Source organism: Osmerus mordax, chromosome 8, assembly GCF_038355195.1.
Source record: "Osmerus mordax isolate fOsmMor3 chromosome 8, fOsmMor3.pri, whole genome shotgun sequence".
Taxonomy (NCBI): Eukaryota; Metazoa; Chordata; class Actinopteri; order Osmeriformes; family Osmeridae; genus Osmerus; species Osmerus mordax.
Genome location: NC_090057.1, coordinates 19,333,368 through 19,353,048, shown reverse-complemented (window position 1 = coordinate 19,353,048; position 19,681 = coordinate 19,333,368). Strand labels below are relative to the sequence as shown.

The 19,681-nt window shown below is 42.5% G+C and overlaps 1 protein-coding gene and 1 long non-coding RNA gene across 2 annotated transcripts in view; both read left to right on the top strand.

The window, feature by feature from the left end:
* The window catches only part of LOC136947174 (uncharacterized), a 333,221-nt gene that overhangs the window by 280,941 nt on the left and 32,599 nt on the right, over window positions 1-19,681 (top strand). The gene's annotated exons all lie outside the window — the stretch shown is intronic.
* fut8b (fucosyltransferase 8b (alpha (1,6) fucosyltransferase)) overlaps window positions 1-19,681 on the top strand; it is a 54,071-nt gene that overhangs the window by 8,234 nt on the left and 26,156 nt on the right. The gene's annotated exons all lie outside the window — the stretch shown is intronic.

The window sequence follows — 19,681 nt, the reverse complement described above, 5'->3', positions numbered from 1 at the left end:
TGGCCATGGCGTTAATAACACTACGTTTGCAAATGAACGTACATGAGGCCCTGAGTGTTTGTGGTTCTATGCTGTTTTCCTTAGCCAGGGGGGGCATGAGCTGAGCCTACTGTAGCCTAGCAAGGTCTTAATAGCTGACAGCCAAGCTGTTGTACGTGTCTCCAAAGAATCTGTGTGTAATGGAAGGGGAAGATGCTAGGTGAGTGGTAAACGTGTGGATAAAATGGAGTGAGAGATTCTTGAAGACAAAAAAAGGGACTTAAAGCAATGGACATGTGAAGGCAAAACTGTAGAGCAGCGTCTTCTCCTTGTTTGCACTGCAAGGGCTAAAAATACCCTTCAGCTTTTCGGTCAGCCTTGGGAGACAGCGAGGGAGGGAGAGTGAGACACTGAAAGACAGAGAGGGAGGTAAGAGAAAACCGATCATTTCCTTCCTATGTTACAATGGAAGAAGACTTTTATCCCAATTGCTGTTGACATTTTTTAAACAGGATTTTAATACAAATTTAATAGGTCTCCAACTACAACAGTTGTGTGTTTTTTTGCTCATATTACAGTTTTTCTCAATTGTTTACACACAAATACTGGTACTTGAGACACAATGACCACAACATACTCATAACTAACAACTAACTCATGCACCAACCCCCTGAACCAATTCTGCTAAACTACAAGCACAATTCCTGCTTTACACTCAAATTGCAGTTCTAAAACACACTTTTTTTCAAAACACTACACACAATTCTCTGCATTTGGCACAATTGTCATGAAGAAAATCTTTTGTTTTCACAAGGAACACACTGCAATTTAAATATGCACACTGACTCATCACATGGGCAAACACCTGTCACACAGTTTTACAATTAGCTTTAGCATAAAAGGGGAACAACAGGTGACCTCTTCTGTTTTGGAGCAATGCATGCCAACATTGGAAACAGAGGCAGAGGAGTGCGAGTAAGAGGAGGAGGACGGGGAGGACGAGGAAGGCCAAGGACCGTAATCTCTGATGAGATCCGAGCCGCTTTGGTTGACCATGAGGTCAACCATGGTCTAACAATGAGGGAGATTGGGCAAAGAGTACAGCCAAATTTGAGCAGGTACACTGTAGCATCCATCATCCGGACTTTCCGAAATGAAAATAGGTAAGAAATCTACTCTCACTACAAAATTGCAGTAGGCCTACTGCATATCAATACAGTATTCAATGAGTACAGTAGTACAGTATTGCCTGTGGACTGTTCTGTAGGACTGTAAAAATAAAGTATGTTTGAGGTATTTGGGAAATGTATTCCTACTTTGTATTCCTACACAGTATTTACAGTATTTTACTATTTGTTTGGCAGAACTGAAAGATTACCAACACAAGGTGGTGTGATAAAGCAGGCAAGGAGTCAGCAGCTTTAAGATGAAAGCGCACAAGTTCTTTACTTGGACATAAACAAGATTTACAAAACAAAGGTCAGATGCCACACGGCCATCAAATATGAAACAAAGAATAAGACTCCACAATGAAGTCAGAGACAGCTCAGCTTATATAGCCATCATAATTAGTCCCAACACAAAACAGGTGCGTCTTAGTATTTCGGTGACGCAGATCGGCGCACCATCGCCGTGTGATTCTTGACATTACCCCCCACTTGAGGGGCATCTCCAGAGGCCTGCTCCAGCCACCGGCGCGAACGACCCCGAGGGTGTGGCGCCAGCCGATCAGGGTGGCGCTGATGAAACTCCGACACCAGCAACGGGTCCAGAACGTCTACCGCGGCTTCCCAGGACCTCTCCTCTGGGCCATAGCCCTCCCAATCCACCAAGTACTGCAGACGCCCCCCTCTCCTGCGTGAATCGATCAACTCCCTGACAATGTATGCCGGGGACCCCTCCACCATGATAGCAGGCGGAGGGTTGTCCGATCCGGAGGGATCAGACACCTGGAGCGGACCTCGAACCACTGGCCTAAGAAGGGAGACATGGAAAGAGGGTGAGATGCGATACTGCGCTAGCAATTGGAGTCTGTACGTCACCCTGTTGATTAGGGATGCAACAATTCAACAAGCCCTCGGTTCGGTTTTTTGGGTCACGGTTTCGGTTCGGTGTGTTTAGCAAATTAGGGGGAAGAAAAAAACATGACCATTTCAGTGTTCTCTCTGTATTTTCTGTGTATTTTCTGCATATCCGGCGTAGAAGTGGAAGGTCCCGGAGCGCACAAGGGGGGTGGATCCGGCGACTCAAAACGGGGGTCGGAGGAAACCGAAAAACCAAACACAAAAAAAATACACTGCCTACATAGCTTCTCTAACTAAAAAAACCTGCTTGTACATCAGGGCAATGTATATTTTTATTTCAGAACATGCACTGCATGGGTGTGGAAAAAAAACACTGCAACAATCGTTTTTACAAGCAGCATTTATCCATCGGATTAAATTAACCAAAAAACGCTGGATGAGACAAACAGTCTATCATGTGACCATGACCATGTAAACAGCACAGGCTACTTGTGGGACTTATTTGAAAAAGTTAAGCACATTTTGTTGTCTTTTTGACATTTTTCCCCTGAGGGAAACGAGGCTAACATCTAGCCTACTCAACCAGCACAAGCGCAAGTGTCACTTGAATTGCCTCCCCCTCTGTCTTAACCTGAAAATTCACCTCAAAACGCATCGAAAATGCAAACACAAGATTTTTGTGGAACTTCAATGGGGAATAAAGACTAACAAGACATATAACAACATTGAACACTACACTACACAAACAGTAATTTTTTTATTTTATTTAGGCAAATAATTTTCCATAGTGACAAAGGTGCCGTATCCAATAAAAAAGGTTCCGGAATAGCCCTGGTTAGCATACTTGACACGTGCCTAGCTTCGTATGATTTGCCTCTCTTCAACAGTGTTGCCAACTCCTCAGTAAGGAAAGTAGTGGTGCTGCGTGAGGCTATAGTGAGACTGACCGCCTGTGAGTTCTTTGGGACGGCGGAGGAGCTCACAGCAGCACCCGCTGCTCGTTGAGGACAGTACTGCGATCCATGCTTTCATGTCAGAGTCTCTAAAACACCAGCAAGTCTCCAACAACTTAAAAGTCGCCAGGAGGGATTGGAAAGATCACCAGATATAGCGAGAAAGTCGCTAAGTTGGCAACACAGCTCTGTGGGTGTTCGGTTGTGTAAAAAAAAAAAAAAGGGTTCTCGTAGATCTGAAAAACCGCGGCTTACATGTCAAAACCGAACAGTGGGTAGTGTGTTGAACGGTTAGTTTTTTTTCGGTTCGGTTTTGCACCCCTACTGTTGATCCTCTTCAGGATCCGGAACGGTCCGATGAACCGGGGGCTCAGCTTTCTGCAGGGAAGTCGCAGCTTTATGTCCCTGGTGGAGAGCCACACTCTCTGTCCAGGATGATAAGACGGGTGCCTCCCGGTGATGTCTGTCTGCCTGAGCCTTTTGTCTCCTCTTTGCCCGTTCCAAATGGCGGCGAATCTCTGTCCAAACGCGACCACTTCTCTCGAACAACTCGTTAACTGCGGGGACGTTCTCGAGTGCCTCATTCCAGGGAAACAGGGGGGGGGGGGGGTTGGTAACCGAGAACACACTGAAAAGGCATGAGATCAGAAGACGAGTGCCTTAAGGAGTTTTGGGCGTACTCCGCCCATGGTAGAAACTGACACCAGTCCCCTTGGCGGTCTCCGCAGTAGCTGTGGAGATGACGCCCCAAATCTTGGTTAAGCCTTTCGACCTGCCCGTTGGCTTGTGGATGGTAGCCGGAAGTTAGACTCACTATGACCCCGAGCCTCTCCATGAATGCTCTCCAAACCTGAGAGGTGAATTGTGGTCCTCGGTCTGTCACTATGTCCTCTGGTAAGCCGTAATGTCGAAACACATGCTTGAACAGCGCCTCTGCTGTCTGGAAAGCAGTAGGGATGCCAGGTAGGGGCACAAGACAACAAGCCTTAGAAAACCGATCCACTATAACCAAGATGGTAGTATTACCTTCGGATATGGGGAGGTCCGTGACGAAGTCCACAGAGAGGTGAGACCAGGGACTTTGCGGCACAGGTAGTGGTTCGAGAGTCCCTATGGGTAGATGGCGTGGTACCTTGGCCTGCGCACACACAGGACATGACAAAACAAAATCCTGGACCTCCCAATGGAGGGACAGCCACCAATAGCGAGACAACAAGAGCTGTTGGGTCCGGTTGACACCTGGATGGTCCGTAGCGGGAGCGGAATGGGCCCAATTAACAATCTTGGTGCGCACTGACCTGGGGACGTAGGTTGTTCCTGGTGGGCACCCCTCTGGTTCGGGGTCTTGCCCTGCTGCCTCTTCAATCTCCCAGTCTAAATCCCAACGGATGGGAGCGACCAAACAGGTCGGTGGAATGATGGTCACTGGTGAAGCAGGGGCCTCTCCATCGTAGATCCTTGACAGCGCATCAGCCTTGATGTTCTTCGACCCTGGGCGATAGGTAATGATGAAGCGAAACCGAGTGAAAAACAGCGCCCACTTGGCCTGACGTGGGTTGAGGTGTCGTGCTTTCTTGATGTACTCCAGGTTCCGATGATCCGTATAAACCATGAAGGGATGTGCTGCTCCTTCTAGCCAGTGGCGACACTATTCCAGAGCCAACTTTATGGCCAGTAACTCCCTGTTTCCAACATCATAATTGCATTCCAACTGGTTAAGCTTACGTGAAAAAAAGGCACATGGATGTAACTTCGCTGGGTTATCTTGTCGTTGGGAAAGGATGGCACCTACCCCCACCTCGGACGCGTCCACCTCCACCACAAACGGCAACGTGGGATCAGGGTGTTTCAACAGGGGCGCAGAGGTGAACCGTTCCTTGAGGACACCAAAGGCCTTCCCTGCCTGAGCAAACCAAGGTAGGTGTCGAGGTGCCCCCTTCAGTAAGGGCGTCAAGGGTGCTGCAACGGTGCTAAAGTTCCTGATGAACCGCCTGTAAAAATGAGCATACCCCAAGAACCGCTGCAACTCCTTGACCGTCTTGGGAGTAGGCCACCCCAGCACAGCTTGCACCTTGCCCTCCTCCATCTGCGCTCCGTCGTGGCTCAACACATACCCTAGACCTGTAAGACCGAACCCTATAATTTCAACATCATCCTTTAGCTCTCCAAAAAAAACATTTGCAAATAAGATTTGTTTGGAACTACTACATTTACATAACCAATGGGTCCTATTGTCTTGCCTTGCAATGCTATTGGATAAATTTGGTCTTTCAAAAAAAAGAAATGAGCAATTAAAGAGCTAAAGGTGACGTTGTAATTTTACAACAAGGGGTCTTACAGGGCTAGGAAAGACACTGAATCCTGGTGGAAAACACATTTCTCGGCCTTCACAAAAAGACGGTGGGACAACAACCGAGATAACACTGACCGAACGTGACCAATGTGTTCCTCAAAGCTGGCAGAGTAGATTCAGAATGTCGTCAATGTAAACCACAACGAACCAATGGAGCATGTCACGCAGAACCTCATTCACGAATGCTTGGAAGACTGATGGGGCATTGGCTAACCCAAACAGCATGACGAGATACTCATAGTGACCAGCAGTGGTGGAGAATGCAGTCTTCCATTCATCACCCTCCCGGATCCGTATCAGGTTGTAGGCATTGCGTAGATCTAATTTTGTGTAACACCAGGCTCCTCGTAGTTGTTCTAGGGCCGCAAGCACCAACGGCAAAGGATAGCGATACTTTATGGTGACCTCGTTCAGTCCCCTGTAATTGATGCAGGGGCGTAATCCGCCATCCTTCTTCTCCACAAAGAAGAACCCTGCGGATGCGGGGGAGGTGGAAGGCCTAATGAACCCCTGTCGTGTAGCCTCCTCAATGTACTCCTCCATGGCTGCAGTCTCGGATAAGGACAGAGGGTACACACGGGAATAGGGTGGCATGGTTCCTGTCAGCAAGTCGAGTGCACAGTCACAAGGCCTATGTGGAGGTAGCTCGGTAGCTTTGGCCTTGCTGAAGACCTCTGCGAGATCATGGTATTGGGGTGGCACAGATGAAGGAACCTGGGCCGTGGGTTTGGCAAGTGCTGTTACACTACACTGCATCGGAACACATCTCTTGGTGCATGTGGGTGACCATGACAACACCCTCTGGCTCGACCACAATAGAAGGGGGTCATGTTTGCGTAACCAGGGAAGACCAAGAATTCGTTGATGACTTGGTGCGTTGATCACAAAGAGAGACAAGCATTCTGTATGTGTTCCACCAAACGTCATGGTGAGCATGTTGGTTCTCTCTGTTACCTGTCCGGAACCTAATGGTTGACCATCGAGAGTGCTCACCAACAGTGGCGGTACACAGGCTGTGGTAGGTATACTCAGGGCTTGAACTAACCTAGCATCAATAAAACTCCCTGCGGCACCAGAATCTATCATGTCTAACACGGAACATGACGACTTTTCCCACCTCAATTCGACAGATATTGAGAACGATTCAGAAGGTAAGTTCTGTAAACAGGGTTCCCGCGGGGTCTTAAAAAGTCTAAAATTCGGAACTTGAAATTTAAGGCCTTAAAATGTCTTAAAAACGGCCATATTTTCATCCGAGGTCTTAAATTTAATTTAGTCAGGTCTAAAAAAGGTTTTACCCTCGTTCATTTCCAGAACCGCTGGCCGCAGAAAGTTATGACAAAGTAGCAAAAAAGTATTGAGTCGCAGCCTACAAAGTGGAGCTCTACAAACGAAACCAGCAGAACGCTGCCCTCAGAACGTTGGTTCGGTGTGTTGTAGTTCTTTCTGGGGGATATTGGTGTTGGTATGTACACGGTGATAAAACTACAAATCCTGTTATAAATGCAATACCTGCCCGCGAAATACATCTGCGCTTCCTCAGAGTTTGTTAAAGTTCGGCTACGTGTGGAAAATGGGAAAGTGTACTTTCAACGAGACATGGCTAGATCACAGCAATTTCCGCTGTTGGTTACAAGCGGTATACCCAGCTCCAGGTACAAGGCTCGCTGCAAACTTATTATTATTATAAAAAATATTTAAAAATTACTAATGTGATTGTTTTATCTGTAAATTACATTTATGCTTTTTCAATGACTGAATTCATTAAAAGAAAATGTTTTTTTCAGAATTTCTTTGATTTGAATATTTTTTGGGGTAATGCGTTGTGTAGGTCTTAAATTTCAATCTTTATGGTCGTAAAATGTCTTAAAAAGGTCTTAAATTTGACTTGCTGAAACCTGCAAGAACCCTGTGTAAAGAGGTACTCACATAGGGCACGGCAGACCCTATGTTGACACTGGGATTTGTAGTGGCCCGCCTCTCCACAGTACAGGCACAGTCCCCTCCTCATCCTGCGTTGCCTCTACTGGGGAGTGATGTGGGTCTCACCGACCTCCAAGGGCTCAGGAGCCTGTTGTAAAGGGAGACGGGAATTGCTGCCTGGGCGTTAGATAGGAAGATGAGAAACGCTGCTTAGGCCCTCTCTCTCTGAGCAAGTTATCCAACCGTATGGCCAGTGCGATGAGCTGGTCAAGAGTGAGGCCATCGTCTCTGCAGGCCAGCTCAACTTTAAGGTCCTTCCTTAATCCCTGTCGGAAAACCACCAACAACGAGCCCTCGTTCCACCCGCTGCTGGCTGCGACAGTCTGAAAAGACAACGCGTACCGTCTTGTCTCCTTGCCGTAATTTCAGCAAACGTTCACCGGCCCCCTGGCCCTCCTTAGGTGATAAGATGTAAATTCTGGAGAAGGCAGGCCGGAAGGAGTCACGACAATTATGAAAAGGGTTGACTCGGTTTTATTAGCTCGACGTCGGATCATGCCACCAATCCAGAACAGAGTGGCTATCATGAGCGAAGACTCTCTCTTACAAGAGTGCTTAAATACAGTATCTGGACATGTTCAAACATAGAATGCACAGAATTGCTTCCTTAACGGGTCTTCAGTGGTCAGTACACTGATACACTAGAACGTTCAGCAGGTGAAGTTGTCGTTAATCACATAAGCCTTATTTGTACATGATTTTCCTCACTGTCTCCCCACTGTCTGGACTGCATGCTATATTCTGCTCAGAGGGAGCCTCGCTGTATGATCTCTTGACCTTACAGAGACACAAGCTGTACATGTACCCAGAAACTCTGCCTTACAGTTCCTTCCTCTTTCTATATTTGTAAATCAATTTTAAGTGATTTGCATCCTGCGAAACCTCTCTACAAATGTCTAATAAGCCTGCACCCTTTAAATCACTGGAATCAAATTAAATTCCCATCACAATTATCAATGATGCATGAGTTATCAGCCATCTGTAACCTATACTCGCATAACCAAAATCCCACTCCACACTTGACAAAGAGTGAGTAAAAGATCATGCGGCTAATCTACTCTACACTTCACACTTAGACAATCCCTTGGTCAAAACTCCTTTCCGGTTAAGGATAAAATCACCAAATGTCATCTAGTGTGACAAAACTAATTCACAACACTCACATGCTAAATATACATAACTCTCAACAAAATTATTACTTCACCCATAAATAGTATTCCTTAATACATCCCTACGACTAGGAAGGCTGTAAACTTTTTTTAATTAAAATTAACATCACACGCAAACAAGTTCCAAGAAAGAGAATGTCTTCTATTCGTGGTTCAGCCGAACTCGAATTCCTCTCTTAGGCAGGATCTTTCCGTCTCCTGTCCTTCTCCATCTGTTTAACACAGTTGCAATCAGAATTAGACATTTCATGACATTGAAGGATTCATATATCTATGTGTCTATTCCAATATGTAATGATAGTATTCAATGACACAAATCTGTGTTCTAGAAAGAGTGGTCTGGAGTCGCAGAGGTCCCATAATATCAGCTTTAATGCAGCAGTTGGAAATCAACAAGTACAGAGCTCTGGGGCTGTCTACGTTTCCCTACCCGCAACAAAGTTTGGTCTGGTTCACGAAGTCCAACTGGCTATCTTTCCCTGCCCCAGCATATAATATACAGTGCAATTAAAACAGAAAGATGAAAAGAGGGTTGAGCTTGTTCTCTCGTGCATCAGGGAGTTGTTCTTGCCTACGCGTCCCACCTGCTCGGGTGCCGTCTCCACCCGGTTTCAAGGTTGTTTCTGAAAATGAAGAGATAGAGACACAAAGAACAGCCTGCTTCCCACACCCAGTGTGAGACCCAATGTTTAAGCCTGAGCACACTTCTAAGTTCATAACTTTAATAAGCACAATATATTCTTTAATCCCTCTTTTGATCTCTGAAAACACCAGAGATCAATCAACATAGCCCAGACCAACTACCGTCTCCTCGTCCTGGTCAGCCAGCCCCAGCAACGGCATTTGGAACCCCGTCTTTGGGTTCTCCACAGCCGAGACAATGATCCTGTTACACAGGGACCTGATACATGGGATACAGCAACAGTCATGTTGATATTGATATAGCACACTCTTGAGTAAAATAGCGGAAACCTTCTTAGTCCAGTACAATTCTAGTGTGGTCAAGCAGTATCACTCTTGGCCTAGTCGTAACCCTCTTTTCCGGACTCTCACATTCGTAGCAATAGCAAAAGGTTCACTGGCCCTTCTCCACCAACTCCTGCAACGTACAACTGGATTCTGGAGCAGCACAACACATGCTCCACTGGTACCACGTACTTCCTTTCCCCAGCACCCTTAGGGCGTGCAAGGTTCTCTCGATGACCTTGAATGGTCCTGTCCATAAATGTACAACAGGCTTCCCCGAACATCGGATGATGTATAGGGGCAGATGGGGCAGGGTCTCCAGGGGAATGGGGCCTTAGAACAGGGGTTAGGTAGTCAGACCCGCCGGTCTGACTCGTCCTGAAGCAGAAAAGAGTTACAGTCCCAGCATCACCTTATCTCCCATGATCAAGCAGTAACTGAGTCAAATGAGATGCGAACAGTCGAACACCAATGATTAAACACAGATATTGAAATCAAGAACCCATTTAAGGATTTAAAGTGGATATTTTTAAAGTTCAAATAAATCCCTCCTTTCACACCCTTATAGGGTGTGACAACAAACCCAAATTTAAAAAATATCCCATTACCGATTACACAATGTTGACATACAAATCAACAATAATGATGAGACTATGCAGCGTTATGGCCAAGTGGTGTGGACACACTGGACACAGTGGGAAAACCCTAATGATGTTATAGGGGAAAACCCACCGTCACTCCACAGAGTGGACATTCGACATCCATGTATCCACGGCAGACCTGGACATGCTCACAGGCCCCCTTCACCACATACATACAACTTTAGCCAAGCTTTTAGAATTGTAATAAAATAAAATAAATTCGAAACAAATAGAAAAACCAGAAATTAGACAGGATATTTTAAAGTTTTCATAAGATCCCTCCTTTCATTGATAACTTCAATCAAATCAAATTCAATCAATACCCAATCTCCTCGTTTGACTCCTCCACTCTTTGGTTTACTGCTTCACCTGGAACAGAATTTAGCAGAAGACATCTCTTTTCTCGTGAGCATTAGGTTTAAGTTGTGTAATTATGATCTTCTATAATTCAATTCAAATGTTTTTAATGCATCTGGTACAGGACTGGGAAAGACTTCAATTCACATAGTAAACATACTGTATCTATAATTACCAGGCAGTATTGACCCTTCAGTTTTCTTATTGTTGAGCAAACACATGTAACAGCATCTAATAAGACCATACATCATCATTTGATATTCAATTCCTATTATTCATGCCTAGAAATGACAATCTGTTTCTTTGTTCCCTTCTTTAGAAAATCAACTGTTAGTCTAATTTCTTTCACTCCAAAAAACCTTTTCTGTCTTTTATAACAGTTAAGTTTAAGACCAATATTGTTTTAGATTCTCTTTTTTACCAAATCACAGCTCTTTTTTATCAAAGATATGATCAAAGCAATTTTCATTATGCCAAACCTGAATCTGTATGCTTCTTAAATGAAATATAAACCAAATAATGTTCTTAATGTAGCTATTAACCAAACATTTTTCCCAACTATATTTTCTATAAAGGTCAGATAGGTAGAACTTCATAACTCGCTTTGCTGCAGTTCAAAACGAGCCAATTAGCTCAAACCATCATAACCACAATTTATCAGACTTGATGAGTCTTCCCAAATTATTTCAGAACTGAATGTTATAATAACCCACTTCATAATACAACATTATCACAGCCTAACTGTTTATCCCAAACAGTATACCAGGCTCTGATAAAACTCTCAAATAAAACTTAAAACCAAATTACAATTAAACTCCAAATAAAAGTACATTTAGTTATTTTCTCTTTCTCATTTTTAACCAAATTATATCTAATACCTTTATCAAAACTCTTAAAAACCCTAGATTTTACTATTTTGACTTAAAATGCTATCCCATATACCTTCAAAGTATATTCATAGTTTCCTCTTCAAAACATCAGTGTTTAAACCAATCATCTCTTCACATCCACAAAACTTTCTTGTTTTATTTCATAACCTTCCATGATCCTCTCTAAACCAATCTTTTATGTAACTTTCCAATTGCTTCCTCATAATTTTTCACATACATTTCCTCAAACCATTCTTTGACCAACACTGCTGTTTAGCGTTTACCGTCTATTCACTTAATTTTGCTCTAGTATAACTCTTCCAATTGTATTAGAACCTATTTATAAACCAGGGGTATACCCTCTGGGATAACCTTTGTAAGATCTCGACGTAACTGACTCTTTTAGCCCCCACCTTTCTCCAACTCTCCTCGGGATTTCTTTAACTTCTTGGTCAAAGGAAAAAACACACCACACTCCTCTCTATTTTTATTAAACTCAATCTGACTCCACACAAATAGACAGTGTTCAGGGATTCTAACCCTTGGAGAGGACTCTAACCTCCCTCTGGACAAAGACAACGAGTTTAGGGACTCTAACCCCTGGAGAGGACTCTTAATCAACATTATCGATGGAATCTATGGATGAGAATGAACTTTCAGAAGAAGTATCAGAACGACCTCTAATAGATTTGATGTTAACCGCAATATTACCCGTAATCCATTGGGGTTGACCTGTAACCTTAACAGCTGTTCTGGTTGCCAAAGGAACCTGAGGTCCAAATCTTGGCTGGTCCTGCTGAGACAATGTTTTTAAACTGCGTACCAAAACATAATCACCCGGCTGAAAATTATGAATACTCTGACCACCTGGAGTAGGAAGAGAATCTGTTACTTGTTGATTAATGTCAGACACAAAAGACCCCAACTGTTTCACATACTGTTGTTGAATTTCCTGCAACAAAGTTAAATCATTTGCTGGTGTCTTGTCCATCAGCACTCCTAGAGGAAAAGGTCTAGCCATCAAAACTTCATGAGGAGCAAATCCTGTGCCTGAATTTGCCATCGCTCTGATAGATAGAATCATCTGTAGAAGGGCGTATATCCAAGTTGTCTGTTTTGTCTGATGTATTTTCACCAGTTTATTTTTCTTAATGGTCCTATTTGTCCTTTCCACTTGTGCTGAGCTTTGAGGATTATAAGGAATGTGAAATGTCCAATTAATCCCTAATGCTGCTGCTAATTGTTTGGTTACTCTAGAAGTATAAGGAATTCCATTTTCAGAATCTATTCCATTTGGTATTCCAAAGCGAGGAATATCATGTTCCATTAAACATTATATGAGCTATACAACTTATGGTCAAATCTATCAACTCTGTAGCCTAAGTAGCATACACAGATCTATGGGCTTTGATACAATTACCTAAATTATCCACTATGGAATATCCGGAAAGAATAGTTTTATCATTTGGTCGCATTGCTGAACCATCACAAAATAGGACAAAATCACTATGTTCCAAAGCTGTTTGTTACAAATCCGTCCTTACACTGGATGTAGAATTAATAATATTCATGCAATCATGAGGATCGACATCATCTGAGTCAGTTTCTATAAATCTTTAAGTGCACAGCTGGATTTGTATGTGTGTGTGGAAGTAGTCAACATTTTTTGAGTTCCTGTCAAACTGTGTTCGTGATTACTACGTCTCGGGCTTGTCATGTGTTGCGTCGTAATATGTACTAAGAAAATGTGCACAGTGAAGTGTGTAATATCATTGGATGTCCAATAACTATTATTTGTGCCTTTTCCACCATTAAAGCAGCGGATGCAACAGCTCTTAAACAGGGAACCATGCCCTTGACGATTAGTGGCAACATTTTACCATAATAGGCTACTGGCCTAACTCCATTTCCATGTTCCTGTCCCAGAACTGCGGATACTATTTCACCATTGTCTGCAACGTACAGATGAAAAGTTAGTTTGTAGTCAGGTAATCCCAGTGCAGGAGCAGTACACAAGAGATATTTGATATGACGGAAGGCATGTTTCATTTCCTCATTCCATTGAATGACTTCAGGAGAGTCTTTGTGTGTGGCCTTGCTCAATTCTGCGTAGTGAATCGTGTATTCAGAAATCCCATTTCTGCAATAGTTCACCAGTCCTAGGAAAGACAACATCTCAGTTTTGTTCCTTGGTCGTACAATGTCCTTAATGCTGTTCACTCTTTCCTGTGACAAAATCGACAGCCATATCCCCGATAGTTCATTGATTCTTGAAAGAATTGGAGTTTAGCAAGAGAGGCCCAGTGTCCACCTGTTGCCAATGTTTGAGCAGGGCTCTCGATTCTGAGACACATTCTGTCTCATTTCTGGCCGCCACCAGAATATAGTCTACATTTTGCAATAAGGTCGAGTTACATGTGAGTGATAATTGTGCCAGATGCCTATTAACTATTGCACTATAGACAGCTGCTGAATCAATATAGCTCTTTGGAGGGCGTGTCCAAATATACTATTGTTGTAATATACTGTCAATAACAGGGTTCATCCCCTCTTCTTTATCTTTGAATAAAGGATAATGTGTAATAATTATATTTTAACATTACCATACCGAATCCGTGGTTCAACGTCAGTCTGTATTGTTCAATAAAGAAATGCCTAGGTTCCAATCCATACGTCCAGATGATACAACTATTAAGATTCCTCCTAATCTGTGGGCATTAATAAATATTGATGAAAAGCAACTATCAAATGAGGGACATCAGAAAAATCCTTCCTGACTGCACACACAACGGTTTCAACGTTATCATAAATAGTCTTCCCCAATAACAGAATTCCATGTGGTGAGATTAATATGTTCCTTGAAACGTCTTGTAAGACCTCAGGATCTATGAGCTTCTCTGAAAAAGGAAAATCAACTTATTTCAAGTAAACAATCCTAGCAGCTGCAGTGACAGTACAAGAGGCCAATTTCTTAATATCACTAATGGTAGAGAAAGTTTTCACAAATTCCACATCCCCTAAAATAGACTTAGCTCTGTGGTATGCCTTTACACTACTGGAAAAAAACTGAGGTATGTGGATCTCTATCCCATCATGAAAACGTAAGATGGTTACATTCAATTTACTCACCAAGCCCAATAATGCCATTGGAGAAGTTGCGCTACCAATAAAATAATGTTGTAATGTGTAATCATCAAAATCTATTTCCTGTTTTCCTCAAACAGGAAATATGGTGGTTTCTACATCAACCATAAAGGGAATTCTTTTTCCTGCAATACTCAAACTTAATTGCGGTATTTCATATGGTATATCTGAAACTTGAAATTGTGGAACATTAATGATACATTTAACATTGTCCAAGTCCATGGCAGTATACAGCGTCACTTCTCCCACATCAAGTCGACAAGTGTGTTAGTCTGGTGTGTGGCCTGTGGTGCCATGTTTGGTCTTGGAGGGGTCGTGTGAGGAGGGACGAGTCTCTCCTTGAGCATATCTCCCTTCTCTCATCTTTCCTCCTAAAGGGACACCTTCGGAACGAATGATTTGCGAATAAAATTTATAGTTGGAACTTGTTTTAAATATAGATCCATTTTTAGTGACTCTGACATGATATTTTTCTCCTTGCGTGGTCTCTGTCCTGAATTTAATTACCATAGGCACATTCGGTTTACTAGATTGGCTCCCCATTTTTTCATGCACGTTTAGTAAAAGAAAAACGTTAGTAACTAATATCCTAAGTCAAACCTTTTATTTCTTTACGTTCATTTGTGTATTTATCTTTTAAGTTTTGATTATCTTTTAAGAAGATATCTCTTTACATATGAATTTAGCACTTGAATGACTGTAATTTATCATAATACGTTTTTAGTCCTTGGGAAACATTGCTCGAGTCTTACACTTCAATTTAACGTGTCTTTCAACGTTTTACTAATCACGTGCGTATCTACAACCATTAACCTAAGTTTTTATATCGTTCGAACCAGCAACGAGACTTGTTAACGGACTTTACAGTACCGGGAATCCTGCCCTTAAATTACTGACCTTCTAACCAAGTTTTGTTAGAGGTTTTTACGGTCCATACGTCTTACCATGACACATCTCATATGTCCTACGCAGATACAAAACTTTTTAACCAATTAGACGTCAAGCGGACCAGCCCTTGCTCATGGTTTCTGTTTGCATCTGTACCGTAGATTATCGCTTCCCAAGAAACTGTTAGGCCTTCTCGTATTTACCATTAATTAACAGTCATCGAGTGAAATAAGATACATTTAGCCAATTCCCTATTAATCTACTAGACTACGTTAAAGTCGTGCCTCCTGCCTTCTCCTCATACAGAACTCATCCATTCCCCTTTTTATAAATATATTTTGAACAGGTTCGTTCTCTTAACAGCTATGGGACCACAGGTAAGCAGAAGTTAATATAACCATTCAAAAATGACAATCAAAGTCTGCTCACCTGCTGGTACCCTTTTTCTGAAGATCACTGTTCGGTGACGCCACTTGATAAGATGTAAATTCCGGAGAAGGCAGGCCGGAAGGAGTCACGACAATTATGAAAAGGGTTGACTCGGTTTTATTAGCTCAACGTTGGATCATGCCACCAATCCACAACAGAGTGGCTAGCATGAGCGAAGACTCTCTCTTACAAGAGTGCTTAAATACAGTATCTGGACATGTTCAAACATAGAATGCACAGAATTGCTTCCTTAACGGGTCTTCAGTGGTCAGTACACTGATACACTAGAACGTTCAGCAGGTGAAGTGGTCGTTAATCACATAAGCCTTAATGTACATGATTTTCCTCACTGTCTCCCCATTGTCTGGACTGCATGCTATATTCTGCTCAGAGGGAGCCTCGCTGTATGACCTCTTGACCTTACAGAGACACAAGCTGTACATGTACCCAGAAACTCTGCCTTACATTAGGGTGATTAAACACTGCCCGAAACTGATCCGTGAAAAGGGCATAGTTATGTCTCCGGACCCTGTTGTTCCCATACAGCCGTTGCCCACTCATGCGCCTTGCCAGTCAATAAAGAAATGAGGAAAGCCACCCTTGCTGTCTCGGAACGAGACTGAGCGGAGTCCTGTGAGAGGTATAACGCGCATTGCAGGAGGAAACCTGTACATCCCTCCGGTGAGAAGCCATACCTCTCCGGTAGAGCTATTCGATTCTCTCTGTGTAAGGGTGGCGCCGCGTCGGGCTGCGCTGGTGTATCGAGACGCTGGAGCAGCCTCCCCATAGCTGTGTTCAGCTGGTCAATCTTTTCCTGTTGTTGACCTAATAGTTGTCCTTGTGACCTGATAGCGTGGCCCATGTCGAGATCCTCGGCTTCATCCATCTGTTGGTGGAGTCTTCTGTGATAAAGCAGGCAAGGAGTCTGCGTCTTTAGGATGAAAGCGCACAAGTCCTTTACTTGGACATAACCAAGATCTCCAAAACAAAAGTCAGACTCCACATGACCATCAAATATGAAACAAAGAATAAGACTCCACAATGTATATATATAGCCATCATAATCAGTCCCAACACAAAACAGGTGCGTCTTAGTATTCCGGTGACGCAGATCGGCGCACCGTCGCCGTGCGATCTGTGACAGGTGGTCGGGGACGTCTTCTGTCTCCTGAACAGGAAACTGAAATCATGAAAATGGTCCTAGAAAATAACGCCATAACATTACGGCAAATACAAAGAAAATTTACAATAATGTAACCAGGGTTCTAAATGAACTTTTTTGATCACCAGCCAATCAGAATTTCCACTAGCCAAATTCTTTCCGTTGAAAATAAGAACAATTATGAGTTTCACTGAATGCATTTGATAATTTTATTAATATTGTTGCCATGAAAAACACATAAAATGAAGTAAAATGAAGCACATAAGTATGATGCAAGGGTATGTGAAATCACCAACACGTGTCTAAGTAAGGACACGATTTATTGTAAATGGCTAAAACGTCCATTCGCGTGATGAGATTGACTCCTGCCCATGCATTTACAGTAACGTTTTTGTCCTAAGCAGCCATTAAGCACGCCCCTACCCGTTGCCTCAGGTCCGCCGGCGCAAACACCCTAAAAACCATCAGGACTAAGCACCGGACCTGGGGTGACAGGGCCTTCTCTGCTGCCGCACCCTCCCTCTGGAATGACCTCTCTCTCCATATCCGTCTGGCTCCCAATATAGCACTATTTAAAAAATCCCTCAAAACTCACCTTTTCAACCTCGCCTTCACCTGAACATCCCCTGCTCCCTCCCCTCCACTATTAGACGTTTTCTTTTTCTGTATAATATTATGTTTGTCTGTTTTGTTCAATCCTTTGTCTTTATATTTTACTGTTGTCTTGTTCTGCTTCCTCACACTTGTAAAGCAACTTTGGGTATTGAGAAAAGCGCTATAAAAAATGAATTATTATTATTATTAATTAAACCGACCTAATATACTCTTTAATAAGAACAGTGTATTTACATTACAGAAGACTGTGTCAGTAAGCAACATAATTTTTCTTTTGCGTAGACTACATGCGGCAATCCTTACAAAACATGACAACATTTGGGAGTCAGGTGGCTGAGCGGTTAGGGAATCGGGCTAGTAATCTGAAGGTTGCCAGTTCGATTCCTGGCCATGCAAAATGACATTGTGTCCTTGGGCAAGGCACTTCACCCTACTTGCCTCGGGGGAATGTCCCTGTACTTACTGTAAGTCGCTCTGGATAAGAGCTTCTGCTAAATGACAAAATGTAAAATGTAAACATTTTCATTGTCAAACACAAGCCATTCCCGACCCGTCAGCCATTTGTCATTACATTTTCTTTGTTTCTGTAGTGCTATCAATATCCTCATCCCCTGCCTCGTTCCTCTTCTCGCTCCCAGAAGTTTGTGTTAACCACCGCCGTATTAAGTTAACTTTTTACTTTACTTTACTACTCTTGCTCTTATTACCTCCAATGATCCTCTATGCTTCGTTTTACTTCTTCCTTGTGTTTTCTGGTGGACGCTCCGTTCGTTTCCACGGTTTCTCGCGCTGGTTTCACTTCAAACTGCACGCAGGCAATGGGCGTATAAAACGTTATCAAGTAGCATTACGGCACAGTGTTCATGGGAAACTAGAAGTACTGCCAGGGGGATAAATGACGAGAACCATGCCGAGAACAGAGCCGTATGTATCATTCATGTAATGCCTCATGTATCACCGGCCAAACTGGCTAGTGAGTTTTTATTAACACCCGCCAAAATTAATTTTAACCCGCATTTGGCGGGTTGGCGGGTGTTAATTTAGAACCCTGAATGTAACTGTATACAGTAAAGTCTTCTGTTGTTTTGTATGTAGACCACTGTATGTGCAACTTTGTGTTGGTTGGGATGTACACTGTGTACATTGTTTTTGTGGGAAAAATACCATATATTTATTACCGTGTATTTGTGTATTCTGAGTATAAAAACAATATTCTCAAATATTTTACAACACACTTATGTATGTACTGTCTGTAGTAAGTGTAACACTGAACAAAAAAAGGCCTAAATCACTATGATGAATGAAGAAGTGTTTTCCATTCATCATAGTGTTTTACATTGAGCACATCAGTGTTCAAATGGTTCTTATAAATGTCTATTCATATGATGGTTTGTTTGAGTCATTTGAAAACAAAATACAATTTTGAAATTAAATAACATTGTTTTGAATGTAAAGTTTAATTTTGCAGGAGAAGTGAGGGGTTTTGCCCATTGTGTGTGTTTTTTGATTTGTGTGTAGAGTTCTGAGAGTACAGGGCTCAACATTAACTTTTTGAGGCACTTGTCCTTTGGACAAGTACATTAATGTTTCACTTGTCCATGCACAAAAGCATGCTCATGGTGACAAGGCAACGCCAACCAAGTAGTCCTGCTAACTTTGTAAACAGTAATGGACGAGGCGCAGGCACACGGAGTGAAGCAACATAGACGCGCAAACACCCGTGAAAGCTCGTCTCGGGACTATTTATCTTATTTTAGATACAGTATAAGTTTATGGAACGCAGAGTTAGTCAAAATTAAATAAATAAATAAATAGGTAAATAAACAGATAAATACATACATAAATAAATATGGCTATGAAAAAAAAAAAAATATTAAAAAAAGATGGCAATACATATATAAATATAGCATTATATAACTAGAGAGGGTACAATTTCTGGGGAAATTGTAGGGTGTGCTTGCTTGCGTCGGTTGCACAGGGGTCCGTTTTTGAATGACATTTTTACAACTGATATTTCTGTATATTTTATATAAAAATGCATACTTATTATTTATAAAGATTACATAGATTTAAAAGCATTTTTTTTTAATGCTCATTTACAACTGAAAATACGACTGAAGTGTAGAATGAAATAGATGTCTTCTCATTT